General features: G+C 38.7%; 1 long non-coding RNA gene across 1 annotated transcript in view; it reads right to left on the reverse strand.

The window, feature by feature from the left end:
- The window catches only part of LOC110345530 (uncharacterized), a 275962-nt gene extending 265603 nt beyond the window's left edge, over positions 1–10359 (reverse strand). The window contains exon 1 of the long non-coding RNA XR_015446901.1: positions 10217–10359. This is a non-coding gene — a long non-coding RNA (uncharacterized LOC110345530). The remainder of the gene's footprint in view (positions 1–10216) is intronic.
- Positions 10360–23118: the final 12759 nt, after the last annotated feature.

The following is a 23118-nucleotide window of genomic DNA, read 5'->3' on the forward strand; positions in this document are numbered from 1 at the left end:
CTCTAGGTGGAGAGTTGCTCATTGATCTGCTTCCACTCTCCTGCTGGCTGGCCTTCCTGGTTTGCTTCTGCCCACTCACTTTTACTGTTGATTCCTTCATTTAACAAATTCTTTGGAATATATTTACTGAAGGTTATATTGATTAGAATGCTTTGGACTAAAATGTGTAGAAGCCGATTGATAACTGTTTAAACAATAAGGGAAATTTCTATTTCTTAGGAATGGATATCCAAACCGCAGACACAGGGCACTGGCTCTCCACGTTCATTTGGCTCTGGCCTCATCAATATGTTGTCATTGGCCTTGAGCAGCTGGTGGGGGCAGCTACAACTGTCTCAGAGTTTTAAAAACTATCCTCCAAACATGGACTAAGAATCTATTATTTTTTCAGCTTTTCAGGGTCAATTTAGACGAAGCATCCATAGTTACCAGTGTCAATGCCAGTGGTGACAGGCTCTGTCGTGCTCCTAAACCATCCACAGGAGTGCCCCCAAGTGACTTAGGACTGAACCCCAGCGTCGGAGAAGGGGATAGCATTGGGATGCACAGGAAAAAGGAAAGGGTTCAGTCTGATTTACCGTTCATTATAGACCATTTCACTGTCTCTGCGTGCTGGGGGCATTTTATCTTTTATTTGATGAGGGACTATTTTTATAGCTTAAACTGCCTTGCTCTCCTCCAAGGAACAACGTGTTCTCTCTCCCACTGGTGGCATTTCAAGGTCGATTAAACCTAAATGGGGTGATATTTGAGAGCGTATAACTGACACCCCAAAACATCCTTTCAGCAGCCACCCACTCTGCTGTGCTTACAGTCAACCTTGCACATTTGCCACAAGACCCTCATGAGCAAAGCTGTGCCCTGGAGGGTGAAATTCTTCACTTCTCTTCCCATACATTCTATAAATCAAATACCAAGGTTTCTGCCAGAAAGTTCTATATTTCTCTACCAGAAAGATTGAGTCAGACATTGGTCAAACTATCTACCTATGTTTAGCTAATTCTTTGGACATCTTAGACACAACTCAAAAATATTTTGATAGCCTTAATTGGAAGTATTTGGATTATTTGGAAATGTTTAAATGCTACTCAAGATTTAAAAATTTTAAAAAAGCACTTTAGACAAGGCATGAGATAACTGACACTTCTCTTTTTGTAATTCCTACACAAAGGATTTTTAAGTCGTCTTTAAAATATAGAGCTATCCACTGTGACATATATACATGCCATAATTTCCCTTTTTACCAAGAATGTGACCTGAGGTGGAAGCAAGAATGAATACAAGCAATGGGCCAGGGATTTAGCTCAGTGGCACCATGCCTGCCTCACAAGCACAAGGTCCTGAGTTCAATCCCTAGTACCAAAAAAAAAAAAAGAATGAATACAAGCATTAATTCTAAATCACATGTGTAGCTAACCAGAATCACATCTTGTCTGTACAATACTATGAATGAAAGGCAAAGAGACTTGCCGATTCAACAGGAAGACCAACTAGCTGGAAAAAACTCACAATTGATTGATTAAATTTATAGGTAGCAAATGCAGAAATCTTAGTCTCTCAGGAAAGAAATTTTCAAAATAATGCTGAAATCTAAATCCATATGACATCATTATTAACAATATTAATTACGAATCATAATTCATATTCTGTCATGCTTTATTTTATTATTTTTTTGTACCAGGGATTGAACTCAGGACCTTGCACTTGTGAGGCAGGCAGTGGAACCACTGAGCTAAATCCTCAGCCCAAAAGTGAGCTCACAGGAAAGGAAATGCCAGTGGCTTTTTTTTTTTTTGGTACTGTGGGGATCGAACTCAGAACCTTGCACTTGCAAAGCAGGTGGTGACACCACTGAGCTAAATCCACAGCCTTATTACTGTTATCATCTAAAGAGATCTTTAATGCCTTGTGTTGGTTACTTTTCTCATTGCCGAGACAAAATATCTGACACCCTAAGTTAAAGGGAAAAAAAAATTTACTTCAGCTCACAACTTGTAGAGGTTTCGGTCCGTAATCAGCTGGCTCCAAGGCAGAGAGGCACAGAGGGGCATCACAAAGGAGAAACTGCATGGTGGACAGAAAGCAGCAAAGTAGTGAAGAAGCAAAGCAGCAAGTGACCAAGAAACTCTCTTTCTCTCCCATATATTATATCCCGGCTACATGCCCTTAGAGTGGGTAGCATACACACCCAGGGTGGACAGCACTTACACCCAGGAAGGGCCTTCCCATTATCCACACTCAGAACTATGCCAAACCAATCAGCAGACTAATTTAGTAATCACAAACCCTTGATCCCAGCATCACACACTCTAGATTAAGCCACCTCTGAAAAGCCCCACTAATGACCACATGAGGTTTTAGAGGGACATCCACTCACATGCCTCTGTTGTTTTTATTAGAGATAATTCTTTGTTTTTCTTTTTTTTTGTTTTGTTTTGTACTGGGGATCGAATCTGTTGTTTTTATTAATAGTTATCTTTTCTGGTGTTTACCCAGTTGGTCAGATACTCTATACACTATCTGGTTTGACCCACGTGATGACTTTGCAAATGAGAGTTATTGACAGAATTTTATAGTTAAGGAAACTGCAGCTTCAAAAAGTTCGGACTTTTCTCTCAGCTCCACAGGATAAAGTCAAGGAGTTGGCATTAAAGGAGAACATTATAGCTCAATGCCTCTCTGCTAGGCCAGGATTTCTCTTAGAATTTTTTCTTTAAAAAATTCTTCTAAATGGCATGTGTAAAAAACTGTGATTCTTATTCTTAGAAATTCTGAAATGTATTTAGTAAAACTCAAACTTCATTTGCAACTAGTAAATACAAGGGGGACAATACAGTAAAATATGGTATACTTGGATTATTTCATTTTGTCCCTGTTAATTGAAATTGATAAAATATGTGTGAGTTTCTGCCACACTCTAATGATTTAGGTTGAAATACTCTAAGTTATCAGAATTTTAACTACATGTTCCCAGAATACTAAGAAGTGTCATAAATATTTTATTATAAAAATATATACTTTTTCTAGTAACTATGATTCCTTTTCCTGATAATATAAAAAAGGACCATCTAGAAGATTTTTAATATCAAATTGCTTATATTAGTAAGCCTTAAAAAGCTATTGTTTGTATTTTCAGTGACCTCCTAAAAAGATATGATCAGTGGAGCAAGTTTTATTTACAAGGGAATTAACATTGTTCAATAAAATTGTTCAACACAAAAGAGTCATCATTTGAATTATTGCCAAGATTGAGCATTAAAGTATTTTAGGTGTTCAGCAGTTTTCAGAGAACAGAAGTGCCTAGCCCTGCCCTCCAGAAATTTAAGTCTAATGAAATTGGAAAAGGAAAGCAGGCTCAACCATATGTTTAGTAGATCATTGTCCAGGCTCTAGAGGACAAACAAGATACTGTGCAAACTTTGAAGTCCAGATTCCATGAGAAGTAAATGCTGCCCAATCCTCTAACCTGTAGCCATCTTCAGCAGATGGCTAATTTGCCTTTCTTATATCACTCTTGTAGTTAACCTAGAAGAGGGAGAATTCTCAATTTCCAAGCCTGGTGTGCACAACTGTTTAACTCCAGGAAAATACACAAAGAAATAGCTGGTGACTCTCTCATTAGTAAGCAATGTTATAGAGGTGAGGACTGGGGTTTCCTTTTGCACTTAAAGCAATGTGCTTTTTACTCTACGTAAAATCACTGAAAATTTCTAACTTTTTAAAGAGAGACAATACCTCCCTTACCAAGGCCTCCTCCCTGCACAGAAAATTCTGCCAAAACATTTTCTTTCTCAATTCCCCTGTACCTGTTTTTCCTAGAAAGTGTTGAGAGTTGGGACCAACCCACAGTGTGGTGCTTTATTCTTATGAACGTGATTTGCCTGAAGAAATTTGCATATATGCTTTGCTTCGAAGGAAGATGAATGATAAATTTAATTAGCTTAGTGCTTTTCTTGAAATGTATCTGAAAGCAGATGACATATCTCCATATCAAACTACCACCCACACTGGAATTTTACACTATTTTCTCAAAAGGGAAATGTACTGGTTTATAACTGTAGTTGCCTATAAATACATGCAGTTATTTTTATTTTGGTTTTTTTTCTACTGGATGTAGATGTAGATTTTACCTACATATAAATGAGGGAGAAAACTGCCTTTACAAGGGAAATTTTGTAATTCATTGCTAATGACTCCTAGAAATCATATAGAATAAAATACTGTACTATCAACACCAAAAAGGGCTTCCACCAGCCAGTGTATATAGCATTTTTCACTTTTTAAAGTTTCAGTTAACAGACTTTAATGGGTAATCCTTGGAAAAATGGCTAATTCTTTTTTTTTTTTTTGCATTAAATTCTTTTATTGGTACATTGCAGGTATACAACACAATTACATTTCTCATTGGGAATTGTACCTTTACATAATGCATCTTGGTTCTTATTTTTTCCCCATTCCTAGCCCTCCCCTCATGCCCTCTACCCTTCCCTATTTACAAAGACTTTATTTCCATTTTTTCCATTTCTCATCGTTTTTTCCTTTCCCTTTATTCCTTTCCCCTGCCCCTCCCACTACCCCTACCCCTTTGGACCTTTTCTTCCTATTTTACATTATCGATTATTCATTCTAATCATTGGTACATTTTAGGTATACAATATAATGACATTCATCATTGGAAATTTGCACCTTTACATAATCTCTCTTGGTTCTTATTTTTCACCCTTGCCCAGCCCTCCCTTCAACCCCCTCCAGCCCTTCCTATTTAGAAAAATTTTGTTCCTATTTTTCCATTTTCTCATATTAATTCCATTCCCTTCTATCCTTTCCCTTAGCCCTCCCACTTCCTTCCCCTTTGCCCCTTTTCTTACTATTTCACATGACCTATTATACATTTAGTCCTTATTTACACTTTCAGTTTCTCACACCAGAGAAACTATTTGGTATTTACACATCTGTGTCCTATTTATTTCACTTAAGAGTATTGCCTCAATGTGCATCCACTTAGCTATAAATGTCTCTAATTTCTCATTTTTTAGGGCTGAGTAGTACTCCATTTTATAAAAAAACCACATTTTCTTTATCCAGTCTCCAGTTGATGGGCATTTGGGCTGTTTCCAAGTTTTAGCTATTACAAACTGCGTTGCTATGAACATGGGTGCACATATATCACTGTGGTATGATTCTTTTAATTCTTTGGGGAAGATCCCCAGCAGTGGAATAGCGGGGCCAAATGGGACTTCCAGTCCTAGTTCTTTGAGGTATCTCCATACTGATTTCCACAGTGCTTGCACCAGTCTACACTCCCACCAGCAGTGGAGCAGGGTTCCTCTTTCCCCACAGCCCCGCCAGCATTTCTTATTGGTTGATTTCATGATAGCAGCCATTCTTTCTGGAGTGAAGTGGAATCTCGGCATTGTTTTCATTTGCATCTCTCGAATGACCAGTGATGTTGAACATTTTTTCATGTATTTATTTGCTATTTCTACTTCTTTGTCTGAGAAATGTCTGTTCATTTCAGATGCCCATTTTTGGATTGGGTCTTTAAATTTGAGAGGTCTGATCTTTTTAAGTTCTTTATAGATTCGAGATAGTAGACCTTTGTCTGAGGAGAGCAAGTGAAGATTTTTTTCCCACATTGTGGATTGTCTCTTCACACTGCTGGTGGTTTCTCTTGCTGTGCAGAAGCCTTTTAATAAGAAGAGATCCCACTTGTTGATTGTTTGTGCTAGTTCAGGGGCAACTGAGGTATGGTTCATAAAATCTTTTCCTACACCGATGTCTTCAAGGGTTCTACCTAATCTCTGTTCCAACTGGTTCAGAGTTTCTATTTTAATATTTAGATCTTTAATCCATTTTGATTTTAGTTTAGTGCATAGTGAGAGACATAGGTCTAGTTTTAATCTTTGGCAAGTTAAAGCCCAATTTTTCCAGCACCATTTATTAAAGAGGCTATCTTTCCTCCAGTGAGGGTGTTTGCCTCCTTTATCAAAGATGAGATGGCTGAGTGTGTCTGGCATTGTTTCTGCATCTTCTAATCTGTTCCACTGGTCCTCAGGTCTGTTTCTTTGCCAGTACCATGCTGTTTTTATCACAGTAGCTTTGTAGTAGAGTTGCAGGTTGGGGATTGTGATACCCCCTGCCATGTTTCTGTTACCTAGAATTGCTTTTGCTATTCTGGGTCTCTTCTTGTTCCAAATGAATTTTTGGATTGTTTTCTCAAGGTCTGTGAAGTATGCTGCTGGGATCTCAATTGGCATTGCATTAAATCTATATAGCAGTTTTAGAAGTATGGCCATTTTCACTCTAGTAATCCTTCCTACCCAGGAGCAGGGGATGTCTGTCCATTTTCTGATATCATCTTCAATCTCTCTTTTCAGAGTGCCATAGTTTTCAGAGAAGAGGTCTTTGATTTCTTTTGTTAGGATGATTCCTAGGTATTTCAGTTTTTTGGATGCTATTGTGAAAGGAATTATTTGCCCTATTTCTCTCTCAGTGAGTCTGTCATTGGTGTAGTGGAAAGCTATTGACTTTTGTGTGTTGACCTTGTATCCAGCTACTTGACTGAATTTGGTTATTAAGTCTAGAAGACTTTTGGTGGAGTTCTTGGGGTCTTCTCTATAGAGTATCATGTCATCCGCAAATAATGACAATTTAACTTCTTCATTACCTATCTTTATTCCTTTTATTTCCTTCTCTTGTCTAATTGCCGTGGCTAATGTTTCCAGAACTATATTGAACAAGAGTGGTGATAGTGGACATCCTTGTCTTGTTCCTGATTTTAGTGTGAAGGATTTCAGTTTTTGAGCATTTACTGTGATATTGGCTGTTGGTTTTTCATAGATGGCTTCTATCAGTTTGAGGTAGAGACCATCTATTCCAATTTTTTGTAGGGTTTTTATCATAAATGCATGTTGGATTTTGTCAAATGGTTTTTCTGCATCTGTTGAGATAATCATATGGTTTTTGTCCTTGGCTCTGTTGATATAGTGTATTACATTAATTGATTTTCGTATATTGAACCATCCCTGCATCCCTGGGATGAATCCCACTTGATCAGGGTGTATGATCTTCTTGATGATCTTCTGCATTCTGTTTGCCAGTATCTTATTAAGGATTTTTGCATCTATGTTCATTAGTGAGATTGGCCTATAGTTCTCTTTTTCAGTTGGGTCTTTCTCTGCTTTGGGGGTCAAGGTGATGCTTGCTTCCAGGAATGAATTTGGGAGTATTGCTTCCCTTTCAATTTCATTGAAGAGTTTAAACAGTAGTGGCAGCAGTTCCTCTCTAAATGTCTTGTAGAATTCAGCAGTGAAGCCATCAGGGCCTGGGATTTTCTTAGTTGATAAGTTTTTAATTACATTTTCAATTTCATTGGCTGATATTGCATTGTTCAGAATTTTTAGGTCTTCTTCATTCAACTTTGGTAATTCATAAGTATCTAGGAATCTGTTCATTTCTTGTGTTGTCCATCTTATTGGCGTATAGGTTCTGGAAGTAGGTATTGATGATCCTCTGGATTTCTGCTGGGTCTGTTGTAGTTTCACCCTTTTCATTCCTAATTGCATGGATTTGGGACTTTTCTTTCCTTTTTCTGACAAGGTTGGCTAAAGGTTTGTCAATTTTGTTGATTCTTTCAAAGAACCAACTCTTGGCTTCATTGATTTTTTGTATCATTCTCTTAGTCTCCATTGCATTGATTTCTCCTCTGATCTTTATAATTTCCTCCCTTGTATGAGCTTTGGGGTTGTCCTGCTCTTCTTTTTCTAGAAGCTTGAGGTTCAGCATCAGGTTGTTTAATTGGGCTCGTTCTGTTTTCCTAATATGTGTATTCACTGCTATGAATTTCCCTCATAAGACTGCTTTCATTGTGTCCCATAGATTCCAATATGTTGTATTGTCATTGTCATTTAATTGATGGAACTGTCTGATTTCTTCTTTAATTTCCTCTGTGACCCATTGGTTATTCAGAAGTGTGTTGTTCAAGTTCCATGTGTTTATGAAATTTTTTGAGTTTCTTTTGCTATGGATCTCCAATTTCATCGCACTATAGTCTAATAATATACAGGGGATAACTTCAATTCCTTTGCACTTACTTAAACATGTTCTATGTGTGAGTATGTGGTCTATTTTAGAGAATGACCCATGTGCAGCTAAGAAGAATGTGTATTCTGATTTTGTGGGGTGGAAGACTCTGTAAACATCTGTTAAGTTCATTTGTTCAAGAGTTGGATTGAGTTCTAGTATTTCATTACTTATTTTTAGTCTAGTTGATCTATCTATTTGTGACAGTGGGGTGTTGAGGTCCCCCACTACAACTGTATTAGTGCATATATGACTTTTCATGTCCGTTAGTATTTGTTTTATATAGTTGGGTGCACTAGTGTTTGGTGCATAGATATTTATGATTGTCATCTCTTCCTCTTGGATTCTTCCCTTTACAAGGATGTAGTGTCCTTCTTCATCTCTCTTAATCAGTGTTGGTTTGAAATCTACTTGATCTGCCAAGAGGATAGCTCCTCCTGCTTTTTTTCTGGTTCCTGTGGCATGGAGTATTGTTTTCCACCCTTTAACTTTCAGTCTATGAGTTTCCTTTTGAATTAAGTGTGTTTCTTGTATGCCGCATATTGTTGGATTTTGCTTCTTGACCCATTCTGACAGTCTATTTCTTTTGATTGGTGAATTGAGACCATTAACATTGATGGTTATAACTGAAACATATTGACTTGTCATTGCCATGACTCTTTCTTTTTGTTGGGTTCTCCCCCTTTACATTTAATTTCTTGTCATGCCAGATGGGTTCATTCTGCTTTGCTTCCTGGGGTTGTGATCCTCAATGTCTGTTCCTAGGATATTGTGTAAAATTCTTTGGGGTGCTGGTTTGGTATTCGCAAAGTTCCTAAGGTGCTCTTTGTCATGAGAGTATCTTATTTCTCCATCCATTTTGAAAGATAGTTTTGCAGGGTACATCAATCTGGGTTGGAGGCTGTTTTCTTTTAGGGCTTGGAATATGTCACTCTAAGCTCTTCTTGCCTTGATCGTTTGTGTTGAGAAGTCTGCTGTGATTCTGATGGGCTTTCCTTTGTATGTGATGTTTCTTTTCTCTCACTGCTTGGAGAACTTTGTTCTTCTGTTGTGTTTCTGGAATCTTAACAATTATATGCCTATGTGTAGATTTTTTTTGATCAAGGCTATTTGGAGTCCTATATGCCTCACTTATCTGTATGTCAAGCTCTTTTCTTCTGCTTGGGAAGTTTTCTGCCATTATTTCTGTGAAGAGATTTTTTTATGTCATCTGCACTCTCTCCTGTTTCTTCATTGACTCCAATCAGTCTTATGTTATTCTTCTTTGCATCGTCTAGCAGCTTCTGGATTAATTTCTCATGTTCCCTTATAATTTTGAAGCAATTTTTCTTTTCTTGGTCACTAATTGCAATCTTATCTTCTATATCTGAAATTCTGTCCTCACACTGGCTCATTCTGCTGTGTAGACTTTCGATGGAGTTTTTCATGTCCTGGAAATCTATTTGCATCTGTTTTATGGATTCCATTTGTTTATGTTGGGATTCCATCATGTTCCTGAGCTCCTCTCTAGATTTATTAATCATGTCTTGCACTAAGGGCACAATTTCTCCTGTTATCTGAGAAATTATTTCTGATTTCATTTTTTCCAGATCCCCTTTTGTTGCCAGTTCAGTGGGTCCAGGTGGTTGAGTATCAAAGGGTTCCATCTCATTTCCCTTTGGGGTTGCTGTAGGTGATCTGGAAGTCTGGTTTTGAGACTTATTTACATGTTTTCTCATTTCGACTGGGGTGGGGGCCTGTTAGCGCCTGCACGGATTACCTCCTCTGAGCTGGGTGTGGTGGGACAGGGGCCGGGAGCAGCGGTAGGGATGGTGACCCAAAAGCCCTTTCCTGTGGGCTGGGAGCAGCTGGAGGGATGGTGGCCGGGAAACCCCTTCCTCTGGACCAGGAGCAGTGGGATGGTGGCTCAGAAGTCCCTCCCTCTGGGCCAGGAGCGGTGGGAGTGATGGTGGCCTGGAAGCCCCTTCCTCTGGGCCAGGAGCAGTGGGACAGAAGGTGGCCCAAAAGCCCTTTCCTCTGGGCTGGGAGCAGCGGGAGTGATGGTAATCGGGAAGCCCCTTCCTCTGGACCAGGAAAAGTGGGATGACGGCTCAGAAGCCCCTACCTCTGGGCTGGGAACAGTGGGACTCAGTACCTTGCTCTGGTGGTCCGGTGTCCTCTGCGCCTTGGTAATGTGGAATCAGGTGGTTGCCTGTCTGCAGCGGGGTGATTCGGCGTTTTCCGCGTGACTCAGGACCTCGGTAGGGTGTGCACAGTCCTGCCTGTCTGCAGCGTTCTGATTCGGCGTCTGCAGCGTTCTGATTCGGCGTCTTTCTGATTCGCGTCTGACTCAGGACCTCAGTAGGGCGTGCACAGACCTGCCTGTCTGAGGCGCGCTGATTCGGCGTCTTCCGCGTGACTCAGGACCTCTGTAGGGCGTGCACAGACCTGCCTGTCTGAAGCGGGCTGATTCGGCGTCTTCCGCATGACTCGGCTAATTCTTCTGACTGCAAACGTATAAAAATATTTTAAGGCTAGTTTGAGTCTAGTATACCACTACTTAAAATGTGGTGCTATATACAGCATTTCAAATATGGCCTATCACTAAAAATGTTACCTTCATCTCTTTTACTTACTGTATAAATTTATTGACTATCGCTCACTGTGGTTCATTAAAATTATTTTTCTTTCACACAGTATTTATTGAGTAGCTACTATGTGCTAGCAGAAGCAAAGGTAGAGCAGGAGCAAAGTCTAATGAGGGAGACAAACATATACACAAATAACTACTGAATGCTCTGACATCCCAAAGGAAAAAGATATGTGTTCTTCATAGATAGCCTTCGTGGAGACAGTCCAGCAAGGTCCTGAAGATGAAGCAAAAATTCAACAAACAATAGGTAGCAGGTGAGGCCTGACTATGGAGGCTCTGGGACTGCTTGCTGTCTTTGCTGAAGTTGAAACAAAGGGTGAACATGAGTGTTCCTGAATGTCACTTTGGATGTAGCTTGGAAAACAGAACCGTCAGAATCCACTAAATGTTACTTGAGTTGTTGACTGTGCCTTCGTTTTCTAAAGAGACCTTAGTAATGCAATGGTATACATAAATCAGAAGCTAGGACACTGTCGACACACAAAAGGTAGTGCGGAGTAAATCCAAAAGACAAATGTTCAACAATTACAAGTGGGCAGTTCATATTTTTACTTGTTTTCTTATAATAAATAAATCTTACGTGTTTTTATATACAGGTACAGTGTTTAAATATATATTTAATGTATTTAAGGTATTATATAAATTTACATATTAAAATTTTATAATATATCATAAATATATTATAAATAATATTGTGTCTGATATAATAAATTACAAAGCTGGGTTTGGTTATTTGGCAGCTACTATATGTTCTAGTCATCAGAGAGACAAAGGTGGTGAAGGCCACGGTCACAATCTCGCTGCTTGACACAGCTCCAGTGAAACTGAGACTATGGCTGAAACCATGACTCCGTCTTTTGCTTTCGCTTTCCACGGCAGTGATTCCCTCGGTGCTGTATTCCCCGGGAAATCACTGAAAGGATAAAAGTCAGTACTTCGGAAATGGTTACTAGGCCGGGATTACAGGAAGAAATTGTAAATCCATTTACAGAAAAGCCCCTCACTCATACCTCCGTGAGTAGTGGGGACGTGACATCCATATGCCCTGACTGTACAAGGGAAAATTGGGACATCAACAAATTCATGACGCAGTTATGGCTCTTGGAAATGTTGGGTACTTCCAAGACTCGGACAAATGGTGAGGCCCTGACTACTTTAAGCCCACAAATATTTGCAGCAAAACAGGGATCTCGGTCCATAGAAAATAAAGGAAAGTATGGGCCTGTCCCAACGGCTGAGCCCCCTCCCAATGAGCTTATAGGTGGAACATTATGATACCCACCAAAAGGAACAAATTCCATACAACATTTACCCAGATTAGAATTACCCCTGCCATATGACAAATATTGCTTATGAGAGGAGTTAAAGAAAGATGAACAAAAGAAAGGAAAAAATAAGGTGCCCCACTGTCTGGCACCTGGTCACCCTTGGCCAACACCCGCAGGGCACACAACAATGAGATCTGATGAAACTTGGCCTAATGAGTTAGCCTGACCTTTCTAAAATGCTTCTTGTTCCTCAAATGTAAATCTGATAAGTTAGCAAGAGTTCATGTAGCACCTGGAGGAGTATTTAGAACTGGGTGGTCTAAAATAGTTCTTTAGATGATGTCAGCTTTTCTTTAACTCTGTATGAAAACACACTGTGTATGGACCCACGTGCTTACCAAAGCCTTGGGTAATCAAAACATATATAAGTAAAGTGATTTCGGTATAACTCAGACGGGCAAGCTGAGCTGCTGACCCTCCACTCAGTGTCTGTTTCATTCTCTCGTCACCGACTCCACACCTCCTCTCAGGACCTGAACCCGCTGGAGCTGGACTCTGACACAAAGGTTAATAGGCCATTGAGACCTCTGCCCTAAAGGGACTTATATTATAGAGCTGAGAGTACAAGGAAATGTAATATAGAACAAAATAATGCAAGGTAAAAGAGACTTGGTAAGGCATCTAAACATTAATTACAGTAGGTGGGTGTGTTTGTGTTTTCTGGTACTAGCTTGCCCTCTAAAACTACCCTAATTATTTAAAAAAAAATTTAAATATTGTGTCTATGATAGATTTAACATTTCTGTAGTTTTTCTAGTAAATACATTTTTTCTGTATTTATCAGTGGTAGTGGTTTTCTTAAACAGAAACAGTGAACTGCCATGGTGGTGACAGCACAGGTTCTATGAACAACTATCTGGACTCACTTCACAGCTGAGAGGCCTTGAGCAGTGAAGTCTTCTGTATTTCAATTTCTGATCTGTAAATCTGGAAATCCCATCTGTAAATAATACCCACCTTCTGAGGTCACTGTAGTGTTAAGTGATCTAATGTATGTCAGTTAATTAGAGCAGTAGTGAATAAATACCATCTATCCATTTTCGAAAACTAACAAACCTATATATTTAAAAGCCAGTATTTAAAGTAAGTTTGAGTCTCAAAAAAAAAAAGTCATGAACACTACAATTTTTTCTTCATTCACAGTAAGTACCATGAATGGCTACGATATTAAAAAATAAAAAGTGGTTACCACTGCTCCCAGCACAGAGGAGGAAGGTTCCAGGTCGCCATAGCACCGCTCCCAGTGCAGAGGAGGGGGCTTCCAGGCCACTGTAGCACAGCTCCCAGCCCATGCACACCAGCCCCCAAACCCCTACATGCATTGAAATAAGAAGACACATAAACAACCCTCAAAACCAGACTTCCACATCACCTACAGCAACCTCAGAGGGAAACAAGATGGAAAACTGATACTCAACAACCTGGATTCCTTGAACTGGCAACAAAAGAGAATCAGAAAGAATGAAATCAGAAATAATTTCTCAGATAACAACAGAGATTGTGCGCATAGTGCAAGACATAATTAATGAATTTAGAGAGGACACAGATTAAAAAATAGAGGAACTGAAGAACATGATGAAATGCCAACATAGGAAACAAATGGAATCCATAAAGCAGATGCAAATAGATTTCCAGGAGATTAAAAACTCCATTGAAAGTCTATGCATCAGAATGAGCCAATGTGAGGACAGAATTTCAGATATAGAAGATAAGACTGCGATTAGTGACCAAGAAAAGAAAATTTTCTTTACAATTGTAAGGGACCACAAGAAATCAATCCAGCAGCCGCTAGATGACACAAAGAAGAATAACATAAGATTGATTAGAGTCAATGAAGAAACAGGGGAGAGTGCAGACCACATACAAAAACTGTTCACAGAAGTGATGGCAGAAAACTTCCCAAGCAGGGGAAAAGAACTTGACATACAGATAAGTGAGGCATATAGGATTCCAACTAGCTGTGATAAAAAACAACAACAACAACAAAAAAACACAGAGCTTGCCACCAGGACAGGCTTGCCACCAGGACAGGGTGAGGAGGAACCACCACTCCCACCCCCACCCCCAGGCAGGCCCATCAGCTGACAGCTCGCCAAATGGAGCTGGGTAGGGCCAAGTGGGGCCCAGTGGTTGCAGACCTACTTGCTCCGGCTTGCTCCACCAGCTTGCCACCAAGACAAGGTGAGGAGGACCACCCCACCCCACCCGGGGCAGGTCCACCAGCTGATGGCTTGGCCGCAGGAGTGCCTCCAACAACACTCCCCCAACCCCTGCCCTCAGCCTCTGGCCTTTTGGCTGTGCAGCTACTTGGTTACCCAGTGCAGGGGCACAGGGGGACATAAAAGGCATTGTCCTGAGCACCAGAAGTGAACAACAGAGAGAGCACCTGTCTCAGGCTCCCTGATGAAAACAAGCCCACTGGAAAAGTGAAGGGAATCTCTGCAATAAAGACACACCAGACCACTGTGATTGGTGAGTTGGAGGGATCATCAGCTACCATCGGAAACTGGACTACCTTCAGGGGAAAAGCAGCTGAAACCTGCAGTAGACACTTGCAGAGTGCAACCCTGCAGGAGGACAGGGAGCTCAACTTGGGACTTGCAACCAGAAATCTGCCTGAATCTCACAGGTCTGGGACTACTTTACTGAGACGCATTGACTTATAACTTCACACTGCTGCCCATGTTGTCTATTGTGACATCAGAGGCATACCCGGGAGGCCCTTTATTTTTCAAAGGTGACAGATTAATAACTACCACAAATTGTCATTCTCTAAGAGATATGTGATGCTATGGTGTTGCTGATTGCATGACTTGGGCTAAGGTGTCGTGATTGATCTAAACAGTTTTCCTTCCTGGTATAATGAAAATGAGATAGCCTCAGAGTCATTAGAGACTCAAAACCTAAAGACCAGCTATATCTGAGAAGCAATCATTCCATAAGGGTTTTAAATACATCAACATAGATACTTACAATAAACAACTTCAAAATATCAACCCAGGAACTAAACCAAGGACAATACCAAAAACAAAAATGAGAAGGCATTTAAGCAAGTTACAAACCCAGACTTCCACCCCACAAAAGGCAATTTCTGGGGGAAATGAGGTGCAAAATTCTGATAATCAACTGCCTGGACACCCTGAACTGATAGCACAGGAAGTAGCAAAACAGATGAATGAGGCTCTAGAAAAATTCAAAGCAGATGGTGAGGAGAGGGAAAGACATGATTAGAAGCTCTAGAACAGAAACTGATAAAAAAAAAAAAAATAGATGAGCTCAGAAACATGCTGGAAGCCAGGAATGCCCAGCATAAGAAAGAAATGGAAACCATCATTGCCCAACATAAGAAAGAAATGGAATCCATGAAACAGATTCAAACAGATATTCAGGAGATTAAAAACTCCACTGAAAGCATGCAGAGCAGATTAAGAGAATCTGAAGATAGAATATCAGATATAGAAGACAGGATTGCAGTGAAGGACCATGAAAACAGAGGTTTCTTAAACATAGTAAGGGACCATGAGAAATCAATTCAACAGCTGCTAGATGATGCAAAGAAGAATAACATAAGACTGATAGAAGTCCATGAAAAAACAGGAGAAAGTGCAATTGACATAAAAAATACTCTTCAAAGAAGTAATAGTAGAAAACTTCCCACACAGAGGTAGAGAATTGGATATACAGATAAGTGAGGCATATAGAACTCCACCCAGCCACGATCAAAAAAAAATCTACACCTAGATATATAATAGACAAGATGCCAGAAACCCAACAGAAGAACAAAATCATACAAGCAGTTAGAGAAAAGAAACAAATCACCTATAAAGGAAAGCCCATCAGAATCACGGCAGACTTCTCAACACAAACCCTCAAATCAAGGAGAGCCTGGAGTGAAGTATTTTAAGACCTAAAAGAAAATAACTTCCAACCTAGACTGTTGTATCCGGCAAAATTATCTTTCAAAATCTATGGGGAGACTGGATACTTTCACGACAAAGAATACCTGAGAAATTTCATGAACATCAAACCAGCACTCCAAACAATTCTAAGCAATATCCTAGAAAAAGACAATGAAGGTCACAACTCCATGAGGCTCAACAGAGGGAAGCCACCAGACAAGGTAAGAAACTAAAGGGAAAGGGGGAAAAAGAAATAAGAGCCAACAACAGTAAAACATCATGACAAGGATGAGTCAATATCTCTCAATTATAACTATCAATGTTAATGGCCTCAATTCACCAATCAAAAGAAGTAGACTGACAGAATGGATTAAGAAGCAAAATCCAGCAATATGCTGTATACAAGAAACACACCTAAGTCAAAAAGAAATTCATAGACTGAAAGTAAAAGGATGGAAAACAGCTCTCCACACAACAGGAACCCAGGAAAAAGCAGGGGTAGCAATCTTATTTGCAGACAAAGTAGATTTCAAACCAAAACTAACTAAGAGAGACAAAGATGGTCATTACTTCCTTGTGAAGGGAACAATCCAAGAGGAAGAGATGACAATCCTAAATATATATGCACCAAATACAAATGCCCCCAACTATACAAAACAAATATTAATGGATAAGAAAAACCAAATAAGCACTAACACAGTTGTAGTGGGGGACCTCAATACCCCACTATCACAAATAGACAGATCATCTAGACAAAAAATTAACAACAAAATTCTAGAACTGAACCAAGCTATTGAAGAAATGGACTTAATAGATATTTACAGAGTGTTCCACTCCACAAAATCAGAATACACATTCTTTTCAGCTGCACACGGGTCATTCTCCAAAATAGACCACATGCTAGCTCACAGGACATGTCTAAGTCAATATAAAAGAATTGAAATTACCCCCTATATATTATCAGACCATAATGCAATAAAATTGGAGATCAATAACATGAGAAACTGCAAAACTCCCATAAACACCTGGAAATTGAATAACACCCTCCTGAACAACCAATGGGTCACATAGGAAATTAAAGAAGAAATTAGACAGTTTCTACAAGTAAATGATGATGCCAGTACAACATATAGGAATCTATGGGACACAATGAAAGCAGTTCTATGTGGGAAATTCATAGCAGTGAATGCCCATATTAGGAAAACAGAGAGAACTCAGATAAACAACTTAATGCAGAACCTCAAACTCCGAGAAAAAGAAGAGAATAACAAACCCAAAGCCTGCACAAGAGAGGAAATTATAAAGATCAGAGCAGAAATCAATGCAATGGAGATGAAGAGAATGATACAAAAAATTAATGAATCAAAGAGTTTGTTTTTTGAAAGAATAAATAAAATCGATAAACCTTTAGCCAACCTTATCAAAAAAAAGGAAAGAAAAGACTCAAATCCATGCAATTAAGAACAAAAAAGGGGAAGTCATAACAGAACCAGCAGAAATCCAGAGAATCATCAATACCTACTTCGAGAACCTGTACTCTAATACAATGGAAAACACAGAAGAAATGGACAGATTCCTAGATACATATAAATTGCCAAAGTTAAATGAAGAAGATATAGAAATTCAAAACACCCCAATTACAATGAGTGAAATTGAAAATGTAATTAAAAATTTACCAACCAAGAAAAGCCCAGGTCCTGATGGCTTTACTGCTGAATTCTACATTTAAAAGACATTTAAAGAAGAACTAATGCCGTTACTCTTTAAACTTATCAAGGAAATTGAAAGGGAAGCAAGGCTTCCAAACTCATTCCTGGAAGCAAGTGTGACTTTGATTCCAAAACCAAGGAAAGACCCACCCAAAAAGAGAACTACAGGCCAATCTTCCTAATGAACATAGATGCAAAAATCCTCAACAAGATACTGGCAAACAGAATACAGAGGGTCATCAAGAAGATCATACACCCTGACCAAGTCAGATTTATCCCAGGTATGCAAGGATGGTTCAACATTTGTAAATCAATAAATGTAATATACTATATTAACAGAGTCAAGGACAAAAACCATATGGTCATCTCAATAGATGCAGAAAAGGCATTCGACAAAATCCAACACTCATTCATGATAAAAACCCTACAGAAAATTGGAATAGAAGGTCTTTATCTCAACCTGACTATGGCTATCTATGAAAAACTATAAGCCAATATCACACTAAATGGTCAAAAACTGAAAACTTTCATGCTAAAATCAGGAACAAGACAAGGATGCCCACTATCACCACTCCTTTTCAATATAGTTCTGGAAACATTACCCATAGCAATTAGAAAAGAGAACGAAATAAAAGGAATAAAGATAGGAAAGGAAGAAGTTAAATTCTCATTATTTGCTGATGATATGATACTTTACATAGAAGACCCAAAAAACTCTACCAAAAGACCTCTAGACTTAATTGACAGATTCAGTAGAGTAGCTCGATATAAGATCAACACTCAAAAAACAATAGCCTTCTTATACACAAATAGCTCACTGAGAGACTCACTGAGAGAGAAATTAGGGAAAAATTTCCTTTTACAATAGCATCCAAAAAAATGAAATATCTAGGAATCAATCTAACAAAGGAAGCAAAAGACCTCTACACTGAAAATTACAGCACCCTGAAAAAGGAGATCGAGGAGGATATAAGAAAATGGAAAAACATCCCTTGTTCCTGGTTAGGAAGAATCAATATAGTGAAAATGGCCATACTTCCAAAACTGCTATATAGATTTAATGCATTGCCGATTGAAATTCCAACAATATATTTCACAGAACTAGAGAAAACAATCCAAAAGTTCATTTGGAACCAGAAGAGATCTAGAATAGCAAAAGCAATTCTAAGGAACAGAAACATGGCAGGGGGTATGACAATCCCCAACTTGAAGCTATACTACAAAGCTACTGGGATAAAAGCAGCATGGTACTGGCAAAGAAACAGACCCAAGGATCAGTGGAATAGATTAGAAAATGCAGAAACAACTTCAGACTTACTCAGCCACCTCATCTTTGACAAAGCAGCCAAACACCCTCATTGGAGGAAAGATAGCCTATTTAATAAATGGTGTTGGAAAAACTGGATTTCAACCTGCCAGAGATTAAAACTAGAGCCATATCTATCACCATGCACTAAACTAAGATCAATGTGGATTAAAGATATAAATATTAAGGCAGAAACCCTAAACTTGCTGGAAGATAAGTTAGGTAGAACTCTTGAAGACATTGGCATAGGAAAAGACTTTATGAACAAAACCTCAGTAGCACGGGAACTAGCAGAAAGAATGAACAACTGGGATTTCATCTTATTGAAAAGCTTCTGCCCTGCAAGAGAAACCACCAACAGAGCTAACAGACAAGCTACAATGTGGGAAAAATTTTTAGTAGCTGTAACTCAGACAAAGGGCTACTATCTAGAATATATAAAGAACTGAAAAAAATTAGACCCCCAAATTCAAAGACCCAATTCAAAAATGGGCATCTGAAATGAACAGACATTTCTCAGACAAAGAAGTAAAAGCAGCAAATAAACATATAAAAAAATATTCAACATCACTGGTCATTGGAGAGATGCAGATGAAAACAACACTGAGATTCCACCTCACCCCAGAAAGTGCCTGCTAACAAGAAGTCAACCAATAACAAATGCTGGCGGGGGTGTGGAGAGAAAGGAACCCTTCTCCATTGTTGGTGGGAGTGCAGACTGGTGCAACCACTTTGGAAATCAGTGTGGAGATACCTCGAAGAACTAGGGCTGCAGGTCCCATTTGACCCAGCTATTCCTATGCTGGGTATTTTCCCAAAAGAATTAAAAGAATCATATGACAGAGATATATGTGTACCCATGTTTATTGCAGCACAGTTTATAATAGCTAAAGCTTGGAAGCAGCCCAAGTGCCCATAAACTAGAAGCTAGATAAAGAAGATGTGGGTTTTTTATAATATGGAATACTACTCAGCCATAAAGAATGTGAAACTAGAGTCACTTATAGCTAAATGGATGCATATTGAGTCCGTACACTTAAGTGAAATAAATAAGACACACATGTGTAAATACCAAATAGTTTCTCTAGTGTGAGAAACTGAGAGTGTAAATAAGGATTAAAAGGATTAATAACTAATAATTGATACTTTGAAATAGGAAAAGGTCCAAAGGGGTAGAGGTGGTGGGCAGAGATGGGGAAAGGAAAGAATGGAAAGGAAAAATTATGAGAAAAGGAAAAAAAAGGAAATAAAGACTGTAAATAGGGAAGGGTGAAGGGGTGAAGGGCGCACAGGTAATGGGGAAAAAATAAGAACCAAGATACATCATGTACAGGTACAAGCACCCAGTGATAAATGTAAATGTATTGTATACCTAAAATGTACCAATAAAAGAATTTAAGCAAAAAAATCTACACATAGGCATATAATAGTTAAAATTCAAGAAACCCAACAGAAGAACAAAATTCTCTAAGCAGTTAGCGAAAGAAACAAATTACATGCAAAGGAAAGCTCATCAGAATCACAGTAGACTTTTAAACACAAATTCTCAAGGCAAGAAGAGCTTGGAGTGGCATATTTCAAGCCCTAAAGGAAAACAGCGTCTAACTCAGATTGATGAACCCTGCAAAACTATCTTTCAAAATTGATGGAAAAATAAGATACTTTCATGACAAAGAGGAGCTTAGGAACTTCATGAATACCAAACCAGCACTCCAAAAATTTTAGACAATATCTGAGGAAAAGCAAATGAGAATCACAATCTCAGGAAGCCCAGCAGAATGAATCCACTGGGCATGACAAGAAATTAAATGCAAAGGGGGAGAATCCAAAAAAAAGAAAAAGTCATGACAATGATAAGTCAATACATATCAGTTATAACCATCAATGTTAATGGTCTCAATTCACCAATCAAAAGTAGTACACTGGTAGAATGGGTCAAGAGGCAAGATCCAACACTATGCTGCATACAAGAAACACATTTAATTCAATAAGAAACCCATAGACTGAAAGTTAAAGTGTGGAAAACAATACGCCATGTGACAGGAACCTGAAAAAAAGCAGGAGTACCTATCCTCTGCAGATCAAGTGGATTTAAAACCAACACTGATTAGGAGAGACAAAGAAGGGCATTTCATCCTTGTAAAGGGAACGATCCAAGAGGAAGAGATGACAATCATAAATATATACACACAAAGGGGCTGGGGATTTAGCTCAGTGGTTCCATCTCCTGCCTCGCAAGCGCAAAGACCCAAGTTTGATCCCCGGTACCAAAAAAAACTCCATAAATATATATGCACCAAACACTAGTGCAACCAACTATATAAAGCAAATACTAATGGAAATGAAATATAAAATAAGCACTAATGTGGGACACCTCAATAACCACAGTCACAAATAGATAGATCAACTAGGCAACAAATAAGCAATGAAATACTAGAACTCAATCAAACTCTTGAACAAATGAACTTTACAGATGTTTACAGAGTGTTCCACCCCACAAAATCAGAATACACATTCTTTTCAACTGCACACAGGCCATTCTCCAAAATAGACCACATACACACTAATTGAACATAATTAAGTGCAAAGTAATTGAAATTATTCCTGTATATTATCAGACCATAGTGCAATGAAATTGGAGATTAATAGCAAAAGAAACCACAAAAATTTCATAAACACATGGAAATTGAACAACACACTTCTGAATAACCAGTGGGTCACAGTGGGAATTAAGAAGAAATCAGACAGTTCCTACAATTAAATGACAATGACAATTCAAGATATTGGAATCTATGGGACACAATGAAAGCAGTCTTACGAGGGAAATTCATAGCAGTGAATACGCATATTAGGAAAAGAGAATGAGCCCAATTAAACAACCTGATGCTGAACCTCAAGCTTCTAGAAAAAGAAGAGCAGGACAACCCCAAAGCTCATACAAGGGAGGAAATTATAAAGATCAGGGGAGAAATCAATGCAATTCATAGCAGTGAATACGCATATTGGGAAAACAGAGTAAGACCAATTAAACAACCTGACTCTGAACCATAAGCTTCTAGAAAAGGAAGAGCAAGACAAACCCAAAGCTCATACAAGGGAGGAAATTACAAAGATCAGAGAAGAAATCAATGCAATAGAGACTAAAAGAACAACAACAAAAAATCAATGAAGCCAAGAGTTGGTTTCTCGAAAGAATCAAAAAAATTGACAAACCCTTATCCAACCTTATCAGGAAAAGGAAACAAAAGGCCCAAATCCACGCAATTAGGAATGAAAAGGATGAAATTACAATGGACCCAGCGGAAATCCACAAGATCATCAATACCTACTTCAAGAATCTATAAGCCAATAAGATGGAAAACACAGAAGAAATGGACAGATTCCTAGATACATATGAATTATCAAAGTTGAACAAAGAGGACCTAAAAATTCTAAATAACCCAGTATCAATCAAAGAAATTGAAAACATAATTAAACACTTACCAACTAAGAAAAGCCCGGGTCCTGATGGCTTCACCATTGAATTCTATAGGACATTAAGAGAGAAACTACTGCCACTACTCTTTAAACTCTTCAATGAAATGGAAAGGGAAGTAATACTCCCAAATTCATTACTGGAAGCAAGCATCACCTTGATCCCCAAAGCAGAGAAAGACCCAACGGAAAAAGAGAACTATAGGCCAATCTCACTAATGAACATAGATGTAAAAATCCTTAATAAGGTACTACTGCCAAATAGAATGCAGAAGATCATCAAGAAGATCATATACCTTGACCAAGTGGGATTCATCCCAGGGATGCAGGGATGGTTAAACATAGACAAATCAATCAATGTAATACACTATATCAATTGACCCAAGGACAAAAACCATATGATCATCTCAATAGATGCAGAAAAAGCATTTGACAAAATCCAACACGCATTTATGATAAAAATCCTACAAAAAATTGAAATAGATGGTCTCTACCTCAATCTGATAAAAGCTATCTATAAAAAAACCAATAGTCAATATCATACTAAATGGTCAAAAACTGAAATCCACACTAAAATCAGGAACAAGACAAGGATGTCCACTATCACCACTCCTGTTCAATATAGTTTTGGAAACATTAGCCACAACAATTATACAAGGGAAAGAAATAAAAGGAATAAAGATATGAA

The sequence above is a fragment of the Heterocephalus glaber genome, unplaced genomic scaffold (assembly GCF_053883595.1).
Source record: "Heterocephalus glaber isolate CG9 unplaced genomic scaffold, H.glaber_assembly_v1.0 deba00001733, whole genome shotgun sequence".
Classification (NCBI taxonomy): domain Eukaryota; kingdom Metazoa; phylum Chordata; class Mammalia; order Rodentia; family Bathyergidae; genus Heterocephalus; species Heterocephalus glaber.